Source organism: Gallinula chloropus, assembly GCF_964237585.1.
Source record: "Gallinula chloropus genome assembly, chromosome: 4".
Classification (NCBI taxonomy): Eukaryota; Metazoa; Chordata; class Aves; order Gruiformes; family Rallidae; genus Gallinula; species Gallinula chloropus.
Window position 1 is genome coordinate 9,554,386 of NC_140088.1, and position 19,393 is coordinate 9,573,778.

A 19,393-nucleotide genomic window follows, 5' to 3' on the forward strand; every position below is an offset into this window, starting at 1 on the left:
TCTCCCTCGGCACAATGACTCCGGGGCTCCCCGGGCCGGCGGCCTTCTCAGCCCTGGGTGCGGGTTATGGGGAGCAAGAGCCTGCGGGCCTGGGAGGGCTGGCGCTTGCCCGAAGCTTAGCGAGCGGTGTCTAGGGGGAGAAGGAGGTGTTGCCGAGAGGCAGGAGTGGCAGCCTGCCGAGGAGGGAGAGGACGGGGAAAGGGTGTTCAGGTAAAATCTCAAGTAAGGGACTTGGCCAGACGCGCTGGTTTGAGACAGGTCGAGCTTGTGCTCATTTCCCTTCTGTCTGCTGTTTTTGGACGTTTTGTATGGGTGAAACAACTGCTGAAGAATAGCGAGGAGCTGATGGGTCTTCAGCATGGTCATTTTAATACACGTAAAAGTGCAAACTTCATCTTGGGAACAAAAATTGAATAATTCTTTCAGGGTAGAGGGCAAGTGTTGGGAGTTTCAGAATAGATCCCTTGCTTTAGTTTTCCTTTAGTAACAGAAAGGAAACCTCTCCTAATTTAGTTTTGCATATAAAACCAAACTCACGTATGAACTATGGCAAGTTTATTTACAGGTTACATATACTTCGCATTCAGTGGATTTTGTATAGGAGTAATTCTTTTGTAGGAAGCAATGGAGACCGTAGCTGTTAAACAACTTCATTGCTTCCCAAGAATTTTTGATGATTTTTATATTGAGTGATTGTTTACTGTCTTGAAGCAGCATTCCATCAAATTGCACTGTAATTTTAATTTTTTATAGCATACTGTGTCAGCAGCCAACTTTTGTGATATATTTACTTTCAGATTTCAGAACCAAGAACTGTACCTGAGCCTGGTCAATTCTTCCAGGACTTCTCAGGTCTATAATAAGCATGTAATCTGCACTATTTTTGTTACAACTATAATTAAGGAAGAATTTTAAAACACCAACAAGGGAAACAAATGAAGAGGTTTCACTGTTTCCTTCACTTACCATTTTAAACCATGTTGAACAGCTGTTTTTAAAATCAGGTTGGATATTGGAGGGCATTTTTAGCAGAGTATGATTTACTATTTTTCTTGTTTTCTCTAGTGTCCTAGTGAAATAGTGCTCTTTAAAAATAAGTTTAGTGGCATTTGTTAGCAAACAAAGTTATCTTGAAATACTTTCTTTTTTTTGAATGGCCTACTTTAAAAGGAAATACCACATTCTGCTCTCTAATGTAAAGTTCAGTTCAGTGACTTAGAAAGCTCTAGCTGAGAAATAAGTGCTGCTGTGAACTCATGTGGCCTCTAGACACCCGGGTGTGTTCTTGCCAAGTCTGTGCTTTTGTTTATAATTGCTGTTTGTCATCCGTGGCCATACTGTTTCAGTTGCTTATTTCTGAAGGTACCATTGTAGTTCTAACCCTGACTATACGTGTGTTGGTTTTCTCTACCTCATGTGTGTGTTAGGTCACAAGACAGACAGCATAGTCACTGCACAGTGCATGTACATGAGTATGTGTGGGCTTTATAACTTTAGGAGCCCAGATTAGAAGAAGTGGAGAGCATTACCTTTGGATTTTCAATATCCAATGTAGAGCGATGAAGATGGTACAGGAATGTGTTGAGAATATTTTTGGAAGATATCTGTTTACCAGGCCTGCAGGTTGTTCTTTTTGTTGTTGTTCTGCAACTCAAGTTATAAAGGCCCAGTGTATTTCGTGACTAGTGAAGCTGTAATAATTTGGACCGTAGACAACAGTTGAACAGTTGTCCATTGAAACTGTTGGGAGTGTTACTCATCTGTGTGATACTATGTACAAGTGTGAGGTTTTTTGATGGTTGAGCCTCCTGGGTTGAAAGGGGGGGAGGGGAAAAGGATCTGTAGTGTGACAATAAATAATTAGTATGGAAACACAGGAGTTGGTTGATTTAGATGTAACTTCCTTCATGCAGGTCACTTCTTCCTTCTTTCAGCATTACAGGAAACTCTCTAAACAATGTTTCTCAGTGCCGGCAGTTGTTAAGTAGATAACTTTGTAAATGATACTCTATATAAATACGTGAAATACCAAATGACTTAGCAATGTGTGTGATTTTGCTTATCTGTGCTGAATTTGTCTTTTATTCTTCCAAAGATTAAGATATCTGTGATAAGACTTCCTTATCTGTGGTATGAAATTAGTGGGGCTCCTGAGTGATTTCCTCACCTACCCCCCTCCTTTTTTTTTTTTTTTCCTTGTGTAGTCAAGTGACTGGAAGAAGTGCCCACCCGTAGTAAGAGTGTTCGGTGCAGGGGGAGATGATCTACAGTAACAGTTTATTCTGTCTTGGATCTTGTAATGATAGTCTTGTCTATTGTTCTACCTGTCTATGGGACATATTTTTGTAATTATTTTAAATTACATGTTACTTCATCATTTGGTGTTTATGCCACAGATGTAATGACTGACAAAGGGTCTCAACCCTTTGGATATGAAGATGTCCTGTACTAGTAGGCTTAAGTCTATGTTCACATCAGACCTTGAGTCTTAAATGCTAATAATTTTACACCATCTTTTCCAGCTATTCAGGGTGTGACTGTTCTGTCTGCATGCACAAGTGAAGCAGCATAATTATTTTCCTATTCTGTGTGTGTGCAGATCAGTATCAACTGCAGTAATGTCAAATATCAGGAGTGCAGTACTTGAACTGTAGCACATTTTTTTCCTTTCACATGTAACACTGTCTGCCACAGTAACTTTTCTAGAATAGCTGCTGTGCTGAAAAGAAACAGTCTGGACTTGTGCAGAGTTGACTGCTCAAAGTAATAGGCTAGATCTGTTCTCCAGTGAACTAAAAGAATGATTTTTGCTGTAACAATATCATGTAATTGTAACTAACTTTGATCTGTCAATGTAATGACCTTGATGTCAGTAGTTGCTATACTGAGATAAATTCAGTTCATATTTTCGAAGATGCTTATGCACTTTAAAGGAGTTACAGTGAGCCCATATTGTCGGATGTTACATTTTTGTTAGAAATAATTGTTTCCTTTAGGATGTAAGTGGCTCTGTAGACTCATAAAAGAAACATAGATGGGAAAAGCTCTCAGAGAAGGAAGATGAAGTGTCAAAAAGGAGTATCGTAGAAAGACTTACAACTTTTGAGGGAAAACTGGCCCCCAAATACGCTTTGGGGGCTTACAGGCTGATAATGCTTGGCTGGAATAAAGGTCTCAATTGTGCAGTTTCTTCATGTTTTCTGAACTAGATAAAAATGAGACTGAGTACTCTGATACTTCAAAATCACTCAATGTGTTGAGAATTGCCAGTAGATACTACTTCCAAATGTACTAATGAATAGGAAGAATAATTAAGAAACATAAATATTCAGAACAAAGTACATACTATTTCAGTATAAATACTCTGCATCATCCTAAGTCAGTCAAATGTGCATAGAGAATAATATATTTCTTCCTACATTTTCTATCATATAAAATGATGGGTTTAATTACGTACAACTGAAGTTTCTAGTTTATCTAATTTTAAAAATGCTCTTTTTCCCCAGCTATTCAGTGACATTGTTGTCTAACATTTTGTGCTCTTTATATAAGTGCTTTTCAAAAAAAACCAAACCAACCTCCCCTTCCCCCCCTCCAGCACCCCCAGCCCCTTCTTCTAGGGAGTTGGAGACCAGGTCATTAAAGCAATTTCATGAACTTCGGCAACCTTGTAAATCCTGCAGAATTCATCCCAATAGTATGTTCTTTTTAAAAAGTGATTATCTAGATTAGGTACTCTACATGTAAATATGTAAACATAAGTAAATATGTTACATAATGAACTAGATGAGGCCATATTCAGAGTGTAGATACACTTATGCACTGTACAAAGTGTAGCAAAAATCAATTGCTGAAATATTTGGCTGTGTGTGTAGCTTGTTTTACTTTGTTGCAGCTTTGAAGAGGGGTATAATATCAGGAATGTTTCTCAAAGTTGAAGGAAGAATATTTCTGATAGCATGGACTTCACCTTTCCTTTGGCAAACAATTTATTTTGATGATGGATTGGAAATGAAAGCTGTAACGAGTGTTGTAGAATGGTCATTAGGTTAAGGAAAGGATCAGTGTGTCTTGGTCAGCAGCTAGGAAGCATGAAGTAAAATTCATTATCTTCAGAAAAAAAAAAGGCTTTTCAGGAATTAGTGGAATTTTGTGCAGTGGGCTGTTGTAGGTGGTAAAATGGGCTTGGTTCAAGGAGTGTTTGGATGAGTTCGTGAAAGAAAAGTCCTTGGTGGTGTCTAAATTCAAAGATATTACCTCTGTCTCAGAATGCATTTGATTCAGAGGTTTTTAGAGTTTTGGAATGTTTTCTGAGGTTTATTGCTCTGTTTTTATACTACTGTCATGGAGCTGCCTGTTTGCCTGTGGTTAGAAGTGGGATACTGAGGTTTATGATCTGTTGGTCTGACCAAACATAGCCATTCTTATATGATCATGACCAATGAGGTAGCTTGAAATGCATTCATTTGATTGTTTGAAAATACACTTAATGTTGTTTTGCTGTTTTGTGTAAATAAAAAATCCTGGTTGATACTGGGGCGTTAATTATAACAAAACACTCAAAGATTCCAGGTGGGAAGTGCAAATGCAGTAGTTGTGAAATGCACAGTGTGTTTAAACCACAGGCGTTGTTTATTGATACAGGGTTGAAGTTGGAAAATAAGCATAATCGATAAACTGCTATTTCATTGGGTCTTACAAGTGTATTTCAGTATTTATTCTGAAGTTAAGCTTGACTAACTACTAAAGTGGTCCTCAAAAAAAAAAAAAGAAAAAAAGAAAGGATACTTAATTTTATTTTTGGTCCATGTTGGTTAAGTGGGTTGTAAAAAGTTGATCAACATTCATATTGGTGATACTTGTAAATGCCATGACATGTGGGTAACACATGCATCTAAATATCTAATTCCTGTTTGTGTGGGCTGTTAATGTGCTTGCTGTACCAGGAGTGCAGGAATACCTCAAATAAATGTTTATTCACATAGAGTCTGAATATTTAATACCTTTGTTTTATAATATTTTTTTTCAGTATTAAATAGCATCTGTGTAGAAGTTAAAAACCCAGAAACTTCTCATTAATGATTTTTCTAAGCTAGTGGTAAAAACAGCTAAGTATTTTGTAAAGTCCCTTTTGCAATTTAAAGCACTGAATTGAGAGTGCTGTGTATTTTAGGTACAGGGCAATTAGACATAATCAAGGGTTTCCCTACTGTGGTTTTCCATAAGCTGTTGAGGAGGCAGATAGCCTCTAGCAGAAATTTAGTTGCCTGTTTGCTGAAGGCTGAAAGTCTGTTCTTCTGTATGGAGGGGAAAGTCCTACCTTCCTCATAGGTTTCTTTGCAAGACTTCCAAATTAAAAATGTGCTGATTAGTGGGTGAATAACCTGTGCAGAGAAGACCTAATTGTAAATTAAAAAGTGGCTGCTATATAGCAGGGCTTATCTGAAAAGATACACACACAGATTTGAAGTAAGGAGATTTCTCGTTCTAGGTAAATAGGAATAAGGAGATTTTCTCCTGCAAAGGAAGATGGGTACATCATTAATATTTCGTTTGCTTCTCTATAAAATTGAGATACTGGTTTTGGCTGTAAGTGAATAGAGTACTCATTGCAAAAAAAGCCCCCCGTGTTTTCACTTCTCTGTGTCTTTCTTCTAACTTTACTTTTTAAACAGCTGATTTAGATCTGTAATATTTCTATGTGTTTTTCTTGCAGTATTCACCTCAGGGGGGCAAAACAGAATGTGGGACATTGAATTACCTGGATAGCAATGAGGCTTTTGTACGGGAAGATATTGATCAGTGTAATACTTACATAGATTTTTTTTTTTTTCTGGAATGTTGTTCCTAAATAACTCCCATTCTATCAACACTCAGGATAAAAGTGTTTTACTGTGTAATAATTGCTCTTTCACAGTTATTTGGAATGACATTGCTCTTACTGGGAAGCAGTGCACAAAACTGTTATTTCATAACAGTTACGCTGGTGAGGTTTTCTTTTAGACACAAACTGAAAGTATGTGGCAGATAAGTTATATAACACTACTTTGTGAAGAATCACTTTCTTTTAAGAGTAGACATGTATTTTATTTGAGTTTCATTGCCATCACACCTATGTATATTTAAAGGCTCTGTGAGAAACCTCACTTTCTCACAGATTCACCAATATCTTTACAGGGGTGGGGGGTAAAGTATCTGGTGGTATAATAACTTACTTCACGCTGAAACTAGGTTTTGAGATAGTGGTACATCCTTTTGTAGTTTAAGAAGTTGAGAGAAAGTGATATCTTGGGTTTTTTTTAAATTATGAAAGGAGTGGCTAAGGAAGTTGGATCCTTCATTGACTTAACAAATCTTCATGGCAGACTTATAACCTGCAAGAATGTTGCATATCTGATTGTTACTTTTTGTCACTCAGACTGTTTTTGAATTACCCTAAGCAATGGCTCAGCAGGATGTTGAGTTTAATGGTGTCTTCTGCTTTCATCTGTGCAACTCTGAGGGGTATGAAGAGGTAATTAGGAAGTTGGCTGTTCTTCAGGACCAGTCACCTACAGCATGAATTGAAGCAGTCTGTAGTTTTCTCTGCCACAATAGGATTTTTATTAAAATGTCTGATTAGAGTTAACCTGCTGTTAGCAATAAAGGGTAAAAATATTTTTTTCTGTGTTAAGGATAAATTCCACTTAAAGTTGCTGAGACATGGAGAGCATTCTTAGGCTTTTTGAAGGTATTATGCATATATTTGTGTTGAAAAATTCTGTGTGTTGGCTGTAACCTTCTGCAAACTCTGGTTCTCTTAATGCTGATGGAAATTATCATGAAATAAGGACAAAACTTCAGAAATTCCAGATGCCTGAAGTTCTTCTTTGCTTTTTCTTTAATGGGTCACTTACTGTAAAGTTGTTGTTTTCCTATTTGCTCATCCCCATTTCTCTTCACGCAAAATACGGTCACTCCCTAACTGCTACCCAGTCTGAGCGTGATGATCCTCTAATACTCCTTCTACAAGAAAAAAAAAACCTAACAGGCAAACAAACCCAACCCCCCTTGGCTTCATACCAGTGACCACTATGAGAAAGTGGACAATGCTTGATTCTAGTATTTAACTCAAAAGTGTGGTTTGTTTCTATGTAAAATAGTATTTATCTCAAAATATGATTTTCCAGGTGAATACTATGATCTTTTCCTTGATTTTAAGTCTACCAGCAGACAGCTTCAGTACATTTGCTTGTCTTTCAGATACTAGTATATCAAAGAAATGGCCAAATGAGTTTAACTATTTAAAACTTGATGATTCAAGAGCTGTGAAACTATAAATTGTTTGCTTTATTTGAGGATAAGTTGCTGTAACTCCCAGACCATGGTGTGCTGGAACAGAATCTTGGGATTTACTTTGAGACCCCAAGAGAGGGAAGGAGATCCTGCTTGGACAAACAGAACTGTCAGAAGCATTCAAGGAGAACATGTAAACATGTTTACAAGTTTATAAGACCTATTCTGTTTCATAGCCTTAGCAAGATTCACGCAGCTGAATTGGTAGAAGGCAGGGACTAGTGGCTGTGCTAACTGTCTGATAAAGTGGTGAAAATTAGTGATGCTGGCCCTGATATCATGCGCCAGGAGGCTAGCTTAACGCTTACTAAGTGCAGAGTGCCAGTTCCTCTTATGCTTTCTGCAGTGTATCTTACACACTTCTATTTGATCTGTAGTATTCTTTTTTCTTTTTTTTTTTCTTGAACTTGACTATATTCAGTTTTGTTACTGTCAACTTAACCTTTATCTTAATGATGTAAAGCTCTTTAAGCTCTGTAATGATGGCTGCTTCTACTTCTAACACTTCAGTAGTTTTGCTTTCTTCTGTCCTTTCCTTGGAAATGTGTGTTATTGACCTGCAGCTGATGAACATTGACATCACTGTTCATCACTATAACAGTCTGGGTAGGTCAGTTTAGGTCACTGTTCAGTCTGCTGTGGATTACTACTTTTCCCTTTTGTATTCCTAAATAATAACTATATGTTCCTGGTTTTGGAAAGGAAATGTGCGTTCATGAGGATGTTTGCAATGCTGCAATTTTTCCTTCCCTTTCCACTCTGTAGTGATTGTAAGGACCTGCCATACTATGAAGTGTACAACTTCATTCTGATTTCTGTGCTTTTGTACTACAAGTGCTAGTAATAATTACAGAAGAGAATGAGATTAATATTTTTAGTTCTATTTAGTGTTGTCTAACAAAGCTCTAACCGTGGCACTTCACTATTAGTTGTATAACCTTATAGTGTAACTTCTTTTTAATGAAATAGTGTGCCATCATAGTGATGCTGACAGTAAAGATTAAAAATATTTTATCAAATACTGGATTTTGGTGTTACCATCAGTATATAATTAGTATTACTGCTTAAAGTGATGAGTTTTTTTTTTTAGTAGCTCATATGTGTCCCAAAAGCACACTGAGGAGTGTAATTATTTTCTGGGTTGTTTTTTGTGGGTTTTTAAAACATGTTACTTGCAAATTTCATGGGTTTAGGAGAAATGTAGAAACTGTAGATGGTGGTGACGGAATGAGAAGCAGCATCTGAACATGAACTTGTACTGAAATAAACATGCTGAGTTGCATTCCTCAGGATCACTGTGAGTTTCCTGCTAGAAGAAATTCATAAAACCCCTGAATGATCTGTGGCTTTATAAGTGAAAGCTATAAATATAGAAATTAGGAAGTGATTTCTGTCTTGTGATCTGTGCAGAACTGGCAAGGTCAACATTACAATATAATATCCTATTCTTTACTAGTAATTTTGAAAAGAATGTTGAAAATTTAACATAAAAACAATTTCAGGGTTGGAAATAGTATCTTCAGAAATTATCCATATGTAATTAGGTCTTGTTGGTCAATCAAAAATAAGTCTGAGAGGTAGAATATGAATTCAGTTGCTTTTTAATTTAAAGTAGAAAATTGTTTAGAATTTAAGGGGTATGACAGAGCAGACTGGAACTTCACCTTAAAAAAATGTAATTATCTCAATAAGCGAGTGTGGATAGCATGCCAGATATGTATGTGAAGTCAGTTAACTGCTTTTTTCTGTGTAGAACAGCCAAAGAAATAATTAGACAATGAGTGTGCAACACACTGAAAAAACTTTTTTGCCATGAAAAATTATGAATCCTTTTTATATGAAGATACAGAAGAAATAGTAGTGGCTTCAAAGTAAGCCATCTGTTACTCTGTAGTATAATCTACTGCTGTTAAGTTTGTTTCTTTCCATACCTCCACTTCAGGCATGAAATGAAGAACTGTACCCTTGGAACAAACTACTAAGGGAACTAGGGCATTTCTTTCTTTCTGTTTTGTTGGTGTTTTGTTTGGATTTTGGGTGTTTCTTTAAATCTTGACTGAAGAATTTGATTCAGTATGTGACTAACCAAATGAATTATGTTTTAAGTGTCACACTGTTTTAATTGATCACCCTGACTTTTAAATCAACTTTATTTGCATCATTCTTGCCTCAAAAACATGTTTTCCTAGGTGTCCCCATTCCAGTTGTCCTGATAGAAAAGCTAGGCTATTGTCTTCCTCTTGAAAGACAGAGAGTTTTTAGATGTATTTTAGTTGACTGTACTGCTCTTCTGTAAAACCAAGTCTCTGGCAACTTGGGTCACATGTGACTATCATAATTGTATGATTGAAAAGAAAAAGTGCGATATATTGCCTACTTTGGATAGAAAAAGCATATTCTCCAAATTAAATTCCAGTAAAATGTGTGTGTGTGCAAGTACATGCAGCCTTACAATGTGTAGCTTGCGTATTTTCAGTATCACTCCTTTGGCTTTGTGCTTTCTAATCCAATTATGGAGAAAACTGCAGTAGTAAGCAGGAATTTGATCATAGGAGTACTGTAGATTAATATTGTGTATTCATAGAATTGAATGGCTGTCTTAAATGAAAAGGAAGCCAGTGCTATCTGTGCTGTAATAGGTGAAATGTACTCAACGTATGTAGTTTCTGCAAGGAAAGGCAATGACCTTTTTGTTAACTAAAATAAAGACCTGATCAGATTACTGATAGCCAGTATCTAAGTACAGTAGTTTAGTGCTTTGTTGGTGGGTTGTTGAGTATGGCTGTCCGGGGCTAGAAGCTGTTCTTGAAAAACTAAAATCAGAAGAAAAATAGACAAAAATTTTTGTGGTGTAAATTCTACAACTCCCAATTGCAAAATAATTCTAACCTTTCTTTAAGAACTTCTCTCACAATTGCTCTGATTGCACTGCACTTAAGTCTGTGTTTTGCAGTACTTTGTGCTGATTCATATGTAGCATTGTGTGTAAATTGCAGACCTGTCTATGCACCCTTATAGAATAGTTTGGGTTGGAAGGGACCTTTAAAGGTCATCTAATCCAGCCACCCCTGCAATGAACAGGGACATGTACAACTAGATTGGATTGCTCAGACACCCGTTCAACCTGGCCTTGAATGTTTCCAGGGATGGGGCAGCTGCCACCTCTCTGGGTAACCAGTCCCAGTACCTCACCACCCTCATCAGAAAAAATGTCTTCCTTACCTAGTCTAAATCTACTCTCTTCTAGCTTAAAACCATTACTCTTTGTCCTGTCACAACAGGTCCCACTAAAAAGTTTTTTCTCATCTTTCTTATGAGCCCCTTTTTTAGGTACTAAAAGCATGCAAAAAGGGCTCCCTGGAGCCTTCTCTTCTGCAGGCTGAATAACCCCATCTCTCTCAGCCTGTCTAGTCATCTTTGTGGCGCTTCGCTCGACCTTCTCGGAGAGGTTCATGTCTTTCCTGTACTGGGGACCCCAGAGCTGAATGCAACGCTCCAGATGGGGTCTCACTAGAGTGGAGTAGAGGGGCAGAATCATCTCCCTCAACCTGCTGGCCGTGCTGGTTTTGATGCAGCCCAGGACACTGTTGGCCTTCAGAGCTGCAAGTGCACTTTGCTGGTTTATGTCCAGCTTTTAATCCACTGGTACCCCCAACTTTCTCTGCAAGGCTGCTGTCAGTCCTGTCATCCCCCAGCTTGTAATTTTACCAGGGGTTGCCTTGACCCGAGTGCATATCTGTGTTTCAGTAATGCAGACAGAAGATGCAAGCAATTTCAACAGTTCATTTTGAACATCTGATTATTGTGATGGGGTCAATATACATGAGAGTATGGGTCTGCACAGTACACTACTTCAGAGACTTCAAAGCAGAGTGAAAAATTATTAGTGATTATTTTAGCATTACTTTCGGTAGAAAATTTTATGACTAAACCTACGTCAGTGATGATGCTGAGTGTCTTCAAAGCACTTGCTGTTCTGCGGTGTCATAGCTGTAATGGTTAAGAGTATTTCTCAGGTGGTTAAAACACAATCTAAGCTGTGGTTACAGTGTATTTTGCTGTTGATTTTCATATCTGGTGATGGGACTGTTTTTTCTCCAAGCTTGTCTGTGTCTGTATTTGTTTTGTCCAGTGAGAAGATACTGCTCACAAGCTTTGCTTCCCTTTAGCATTTTGGACTCGAATAATGTACAAAATGTTCCAAAATAGAAAGTTTATGAGGAAATACTATATCCAGGCTTGTTAATTGAGCGAAGGAGCACTTAAAGTTGGAACCTGATTTTTGGCAGAACTCCTTTTGCCATTGGTGGTGCAATTGTGGTTTGAGGTTTTTTGTTTGTGCGGTTGGTTTTTTCCCCAGCACAGACATTTGGGAAATACCCAAACTTAATTGATTTTAAAAATGCAAAACTTCAATGATTTCTTAACTGAACAGTAGTCTAATAATTTATTTTCATCTATGAAAAGGGGGTGTTTTTGCTAGTTTGTGTAGAAAAGGAAGAACTTAGCATTGAGTCTGCAAAAACACAGTATGTGTGATGTCCTTTATTCCCAGTATTTTGTGTCAGATTATGCGACTTCATAAAAGTTATTAGGATAGTGAAAGTAGTAGGCTTGTGAAGGATACATTAAGGAAACGGATTTGTTGGGGTAGATGCTCTCAACATCTGCTCTGTTGAATGTTAAAGAAATATGGGAGTTTTGTGGTTTTTTGTTCTGGGTTTTGTGCTGTGGTTTTTCTTAGTATATTCCTCTTGCTTGATTTGGTAATGTGTGTTTGTGGTTTTCAGCTGTGATACATTTTGGACATTAACAAAAGCTAACTTTGATATTCATGCTATTGTGAATATCATGGCAGAGACCTATTGGATGGTTTGATAAACACTGACAGGAGAGGAATATAGAATGTATTTTAGGTTAAGTTTTGGCATTGACCGAAGTACATATTGGAGCATTAAACTGCATAAATTGGGTTCTGGCAGTTTTGTATAGTCCCAGTGAAAGTGACTGTATGTTGATATGTAAAGCTGTTTAACATCCTATATAACTTTTTGCCTGTAAAAGGCATGTGAACACCAATATTCTTATTTATTGGAAAAACGGATGTGAAATGAGTTAAAGTCCCATAGCAAGTCAGTTGTCAGTTAAGAAAATAGATGTAGGATTCTTAGTTTTATTTTGCATGACTTGTTGTTCAGGAAGTGCATAGTTTCATGAGGAAGGATAATTACGTTTTCAGACAGTTCTAATTTTAAAGTAAACTTAGTTATATGTATATAATTTACATTTGTTTGCAGACCTTTCTTTGATTATTATTAGAAACATAACTGCCTCAGAGCCTTGGGAGCTTATGTTCAAACGTGTCTCATAGGTTATTCAACCTGCTAAAGGAACGCAGAGTCTTCATGGAATAGTGTTTGATTAGTAAAAAATATCTTGAGTCATGGCATTCAATTTGATACTTGCTTGGTAAGATTGTAATTTTTTCAGAATTATATTGATATTGTTGAAGATTGAATAACTTGGAGGTAAAAATGAGTGGGGTTTGGGATCAAAGTGAGCATATTTTGTCTGCTTGTGGTCTAGTACCTTCAAGCATTCTTGTTAACTGTCAGTTGATTAAAGAAATAATTATGGCTGTTTAATGGCATTCTGCTAAAATTTGCTGGATCTTGGGTGTGCTTTGATTGTTGATGTTCGTGATTCTTCGTATGTGAGGTACAAAATAAAATGTAAATTTGCTAGTGGAGGATTCTTTAATGCTACTAAAATAAATTGCCTGCAGAAATCATCAGGTGTGTGGGGAGAAGGATAACAGAGACAGGGTAGGATGGAGCATTTTGTTAGTTCTCTTGCACCTGTCAGTTGTGTCATTAAGCTGCAGGTTAACCTGGGCAGTTGCTCAAGGATGTCACTTTTCTAGTGATTTGGAATCGTAGAACCACAGAATCATAGGGGTTGGAAGGGACCTTGAGAGATCATCGGGTCCAACCCCCCTGCCAAAGCAGCTCCCCAGCTCATATTGCACAGGTCGGCATCCAGACGGGTCTTGAATATCTCAAGAAATGGAGACTCCACAACCTCCCTGGGCAGCCTGTCCCAGGGCTCCCTCACCCTCACTGTGAAGAAGTTCTTCCCCATGTTGGTGCGGAACTTCCTGTGCTCCAACTTGAAGCCATTGCCTCTTGTCCTGTCTCCACAGACCACTGAAAAGGGGCTGGCCATTTCCCCCTGCATCCCCTGCTTAAGATACTTATAAACATTAAGAAGGTGCCCCCTTAGTCTTTTCTCTAGGCTGAACAGTCCCAGCTCACTCAGCCTTTCCTCGTAGGGGAAATGCTCCAGGAAATCCCTTTCATCAGAAAGTGATCAGATGGGTCTTTGAAAAAAGTTGAGGAGCAAGACATGATCTTCAGCTCAAATGGAAAAGATGTATGAAAAAGAAGGAAACATCCCAATGCCATTGCTCCTTTAAGTGCAGCAGGTACCGACCTGCTGTTTAACTTACCGCTCATAAGGTTCCTTAGAAAATTATTTGCATCCCTTGTTCAAATGTGCACTAGTATGTTTCAAGTGGCTGTTGAATTTTTTTCCTTATCTTAAACATGGACTTACTTTATGAAGTAAAGGTTTACGGTTATCTTATGAGAGCTGATGTTTCTAATATAAGTCTTCCAGTTATATTTTTTTAATTCTACAGAATCTTTGAAAGTGGTATATCTTTGAAACACGTATGATCCTTATATGATTAGTGACACCTATCTCACTGCACAGTTTACTAGACAGAGAATCTTGCTTAAGACTTTATTTGGCAAAATATAGATTGATTTATATTTTTAAATACTTATTTAGGGCAGTCAAGGTATTTTTCAGTCATCAGTTCACAGTTTAAGGATTAATTGTAATTCTAATAATGTATAATTATGTATAGACATAATCACATCAGAAAGGATACAGTGAAACCTTTCTATATGCTTCATGCTTTTCTATGAATGATGGCTTAGATGTTCTCAATGAGATGAAGTTTCAGACTGTATTTGTATATTTCCCTTTTGTAAATGGGAACTGGAACACCAGTACCTGCACAGGTGTGTCCACTCTCAAATTACTGTTATGAGTCAAACCTTCCACCTCCAGATTTTAGTATCCAAAACAGTGTTCTGCTTTGTCTTTGGCATAATAAACATCTAAAAATTAATACAAGGTTAGCCTTTTTGTGTGATGGAAATCTTGTGATTTTAAAAATATCCTTTTAAAAATAAAATATAAATATTAGTATTGTGTTGAGTTTTGTGACAAGCCCTGGTAGGATAAGCAGTTGCTTATGTGTGTATGTATATATGCATATACTGGTTATGTATATCCAAGCTGCTTTAGTGTATTCATTTCTTCCAAAAATACTGCAGGCTTTTGCTTCCTCCTTTCTTGAAGTCTGAATGGACTTTAGAAAAACAAAGCATGTGTATTGCATTGCAGCTGGCATTGCTCTATGTATAGCAGGCTTTTTTTGAAATACACTTCTAGAGTTTGAGAGTTAATATGTATAAGTGAAATGCAAAGAAAACATACTCTGAGTGTGTTCCTATGTTGGTAAATCCATTAGAATTTGATTGTTTGAATTCTGCAGGCAAGTGTTAATGTTTCAGCAGTGTAAGATACGTCTTACATGCTTTATGGTTCAGGTTTTGCGCCTTTTTCCATTGATATGTTTTGCTAGGTTCAACGTGTTGGACAAATATTTCAAATACTGCCTATCAGGATTTATTAATAAGACTGAAAACCTGTATGTAGTTGTTATATAACCTTTAGGATATGTATGAAATCTTACCTGGCCAAATTTATAATAACTTCCTTCCTTTGTCCTCAGTGGCTCAGAGAAAAATGTTTGGTCTATGTAAAGATTGTCAAAGTCAGGCTTTTCTGTGCAGGTGAGGCAATAAAATGCAATTTTGATCTGAATGTTGGTGTTATGGGTAATGCTGTATGAAATGTAGAGCAGTAATTCTGAAGTTCTAGGACCTTTCAAACTTCTTTAAAAAGAAGCAATAAATCCTCATTTTCTTCCCAGAAAATATTTTTTATTTAAATTTTTATTTATCAGCTTCTGTATGAAATGCAGGGGGCTTTAATAATTCAAAGCTATGTGGAAGTTCTCCAGTAAACTACTTTAAATCTTCTGTTACACTTTGATCAAGCAGTGTAATTGCATGCTAGGGAGATGTGGAGTGTCAGCGTAATCAGTGATTTACTTTTTCCTACTGTTCAAGGAAAACCTCAGTTTCTTATTTCAAATCTTGGAGTTCGTTGCATGAAAGACTATTGCCTGTTTGCACACGGTCAGACTTCCTGCCTAAAAGATAAAAACCCAACTAAAAATATAGTGCCTGTACGTCTGAACTGCAACACACCATTAAAACAACATTAAGTTTGCAAAGTCTAGAATATTATATCTCAAAATTTTAATCTGTTCCTTTCTGTGTGTGCATTCTGTAGTTACTTAACCTCAGACAAATCTTTTTCGTGATATCCATACTATTCAAGTAGCTGTTCAGTAATTCTTTTTATCCTTGTATTCTCTCTTGCCTAGTTTCAGGCATTTCATGCATCCTTGCACAAATGCAAAGTGTCTGTCACTCCAATTGCTTCTCAGAGCTCCCTGAATTCACTTTAATAATAAAACAGGGCAAGGTCATGTGGTAGTATTCTGATTTACAGCTGAAGGCCAAGGTGTAGAGGGAGACCAGAGACATCAAGTTTCACTGAATTTTTGGGAAAGCTAGTGGATTTTAGAGATCGATACCATAAATATGAAAATGGGCAGGCTGGTAGAAGAGGAGGAATCTGACCTGAAAAAGCAGCTCCTGGTTGAGCTTGTTTGAAGACTCTGAAGCACAGGCCCATCTATGGGGGAAAATATTTGAACAGAGTATGTACACAGCTAAATTTAGCTTGATTTAAATTTTTTGTATTTTAAAAAAAAGCTGTGAGAGGCCATATTTTGCTTACTGAACTAGTGTTATGTACATATTCTATATAGTGGAATGTTTTCTCCCCATTAAGAAATCATCGTGCAAAAATATATTTTGATTAAATTTGTCTTTCAGAAGAGTTAGGACTTGTCTTGTGTTTGACTTTCTTAGTCTCTGTGCTCTTGTTTTTGCAGCTTTTGTGCCCTGGATATGCAGGTTATGATATCATGGTCAGTTTAGCCTGATCTAAGACTGTGTTGTCACTGAAAGGAGTTGTTATTTCGGTATCCTGTTTGCATCCCCTGTGCCAGCCTAAGTACTCCCATGGCTATACAGAGTAGGATCAGGAAACTGATGTAATTCAGGACTGAGTAAAAAATAAATAGAATGATTTCCTCAGTAGACTTAATGTGTAGCAGCAGAAGCAGCTAAGTCAGCACACTAGAGGGAACAGAAATAGGAGGAGGAGTAGGAGGATTGCTTCTCTTAATATCAGCCTGGGGACTTACAAATTGGTTTAAGACAATGGAAAGATTTCTGTCTTAACTGGGAGGGAGGGTGAATACCACATTGTTCTGTGCCGTTTGTTTCCCAATTTTAGTGCCAATTAATCTTTAATCATCAGTATAATGATAAATTATATAAAATCTAGCTCTCTTAGGAATTGTTTCAAAGGAAAGGAGTATCAAAGGATAGATAAAGTTGTATTATGTAGAGAGCATTTCTTAAGTGTTTGCCTTTGTGTATTAAACCAAAGTTGGTGAGGGAGACTAATCTGTTGATCTGTTTTTATTGAACCTGAGATTTACTGCATTTCAAAAAAGCTGGTGTTGGGAAATTGTGCCCTCATTCTTACGGCTCATCGTCATGCAGTAAGTCAGGTGACAGTTTTGACACTTCAGTTCAAGACTTAAGGAAACAAGTTGTTTAATTCATACAGCAAATCTGCAGTGATACTACTTCTGGTTTTGCATTGAGGGTCTTGATGGCTGAAGTGGCCTTGAGGTCTAAATTGATTGTTCATATGTCTAAAGATCAAGCTCTTAACTTCTGCATAAGTAACTTGTTACTTTTTACCCATGTAATAAAACAATTTTGAAAAAAATTTAGGGTGGATTTTGGGGGGGTTTTAATTTTTATAACACTTTCTCTAGTATATTGATTTTCAACTTAGCTCGTTAACTTGTCTGTTTGAAAACTATGGGATCCAGGCAATACCTAGTAAATATGGAGACTTGATTCTGCTTGGTGAACTACTCTAGGGGTGTTTCTAGAAAAAAGAAATAGTTTGGCAGTGAGCATTTAGGAGGCAGATGCCTCCCTCTGTCTATGATCACAGCTATATTTTCCACTCATTATCAGCAAAGTAAATATGAAACTAAGGACCAGCAGTTGTGCTGGCAACTAAGAGCTGTCAAATTATTATAAAAGGGTGCTGGCCAATGTAAGAAGCCTGATAGAAGTGAAGACCATCACTTACAGAAAGCCTGAATTTTTGAAAGAGTTGAGAACTTCATTCAAGTCAAAGAGCATATGAGCTCTCATAACCTTCCTTAGATGATAATTATTAAAGTAGTTCTGGTTTCATTTTTGTAAGAAGTGTTTGTGTAACACTTCTTACAAATGTGTAATTTCCAAATGTTTGAAATATGGTATTGTCTTCTCCTTGACTAGTGAAAATTGGAGTAACAAGTTGGGCTTGTGAAATTGCCCAATTGCTGCTTTAGATACTAGAGGAGTACAAATTATCAAAATTTTATTGGTTGGAAAAGACCTTTAGGATCATCGTGTCCAACTGTTAACCTAACACTGCCAAGCCCCTCACTAATCCATGTCCCTAAGCACCATGTTTATGCATCTTTTAAATACATTCAGGGATGGTGACTTAATCCTTCTCTGGGTAGCCTGTTCTAATGCCTGATACCCATTTTGGTGAAGAAACTTTTCTTAATACCCAGCTTCAGTCTCCCCTGGTGCAACTTGAGGGCATTTCTACTTGTCCTGCTGCTTGTTCCTTGGGAGAAGAGACTGACGCGCACCTGGATGCAGTCTCCTTTCGGGTAGTTGTAGGGAGTGATAAGGCCTCGTCCCCTCAGCTTTCTGTTCTTCAGATTAAACAATGCTATTTCCCTCAGCTGTTCCTCATAAGACCTGTGCTTTTGACCCTTCACCAGGCTTGTTGTACAATTCTATGTAAGTGTAGTTTTCTCAAGAAGACAGTTAATTTTCTGTTAGAGTGAGGTTTGTAGTATCTTCTTAGAATCAAGGTAACTTAATTGCAGTTGAGTACAGTTGTTGGGTTTGCGCAGATCCCTCCATCCCCTTCTATTGGGAGCCCACTGTTTAAAATAACTGCCTATACATCTTAGTCTCTCTCTTTTATATTGAAATAGAATTTCAAATCACTATTTAGCTAATACAAGGTAAAAAAATTAACACATTTTAATTTAGTTTACCATTGAGCACAAGGCCAGAGGAGTGAAAATCACGGCTGATGTCTGAAGTTTTATATGGTGATATCACTTAGTCTTGAGAAAAGAGCGATGCAAAAATGCGGTCCTCCTGGTTAGACCATTTCAGGCTCTAATGACTGAAAGTAATGAAAATATGCAACCACTCCCTATAAAAAAATCTTTAAGGATTGATTAAGTGCCAATTATAGTTCTGTTTTTTTTATTGTGCCTCTCTTAACAACAGAATTGTGTTGTTGATCTTAAGCTCTTAATGTAGTTCCTACTTTGCTTTCCTTATTCTGTTTTTTAATCCCTCTTCCAAGAAAATTTTATATTGAATCTTGTCTTGAATTAGCTACCCGATGACTTCAGTCAATTTAAAGTTACAATAAGGACAAGTGAGTTTGTGGCCAACCCAGAAATATCACTCTGTTCAAATTTTGTGTTCATGTCTGCAAATTCCCTTGTCTTCTCAAGGATTTTGGCTTGTAAAAGGTAAAATAAAAGGCCTAACACTTTGTAGTGAAGAGAATACTTTTTTCTCAAGGAACTTAGTACCTTTGTTTCAAGTACTTTAAAAAGTTTTTCACCAGACCCTGGTTTGATATGACTTGGTTGATATGGCTTGTATGTACT

At 37.2% G+C, this 19,393-nt stretch overlaps 1 protein-coding gene across 1 annotated transcript in view; it reads left to right on the plus strand.

Moving 5' to 3' along the window:
* The window catches only part of STRN3 (striatin 3), a 63,300-nt gene that overhangs the window by 942 nt on the left and 42,965 nt on the right, over positions 1-19,393 (plus strand). The gene's annotated exons all lie outside the window — the stretch shown is intronic.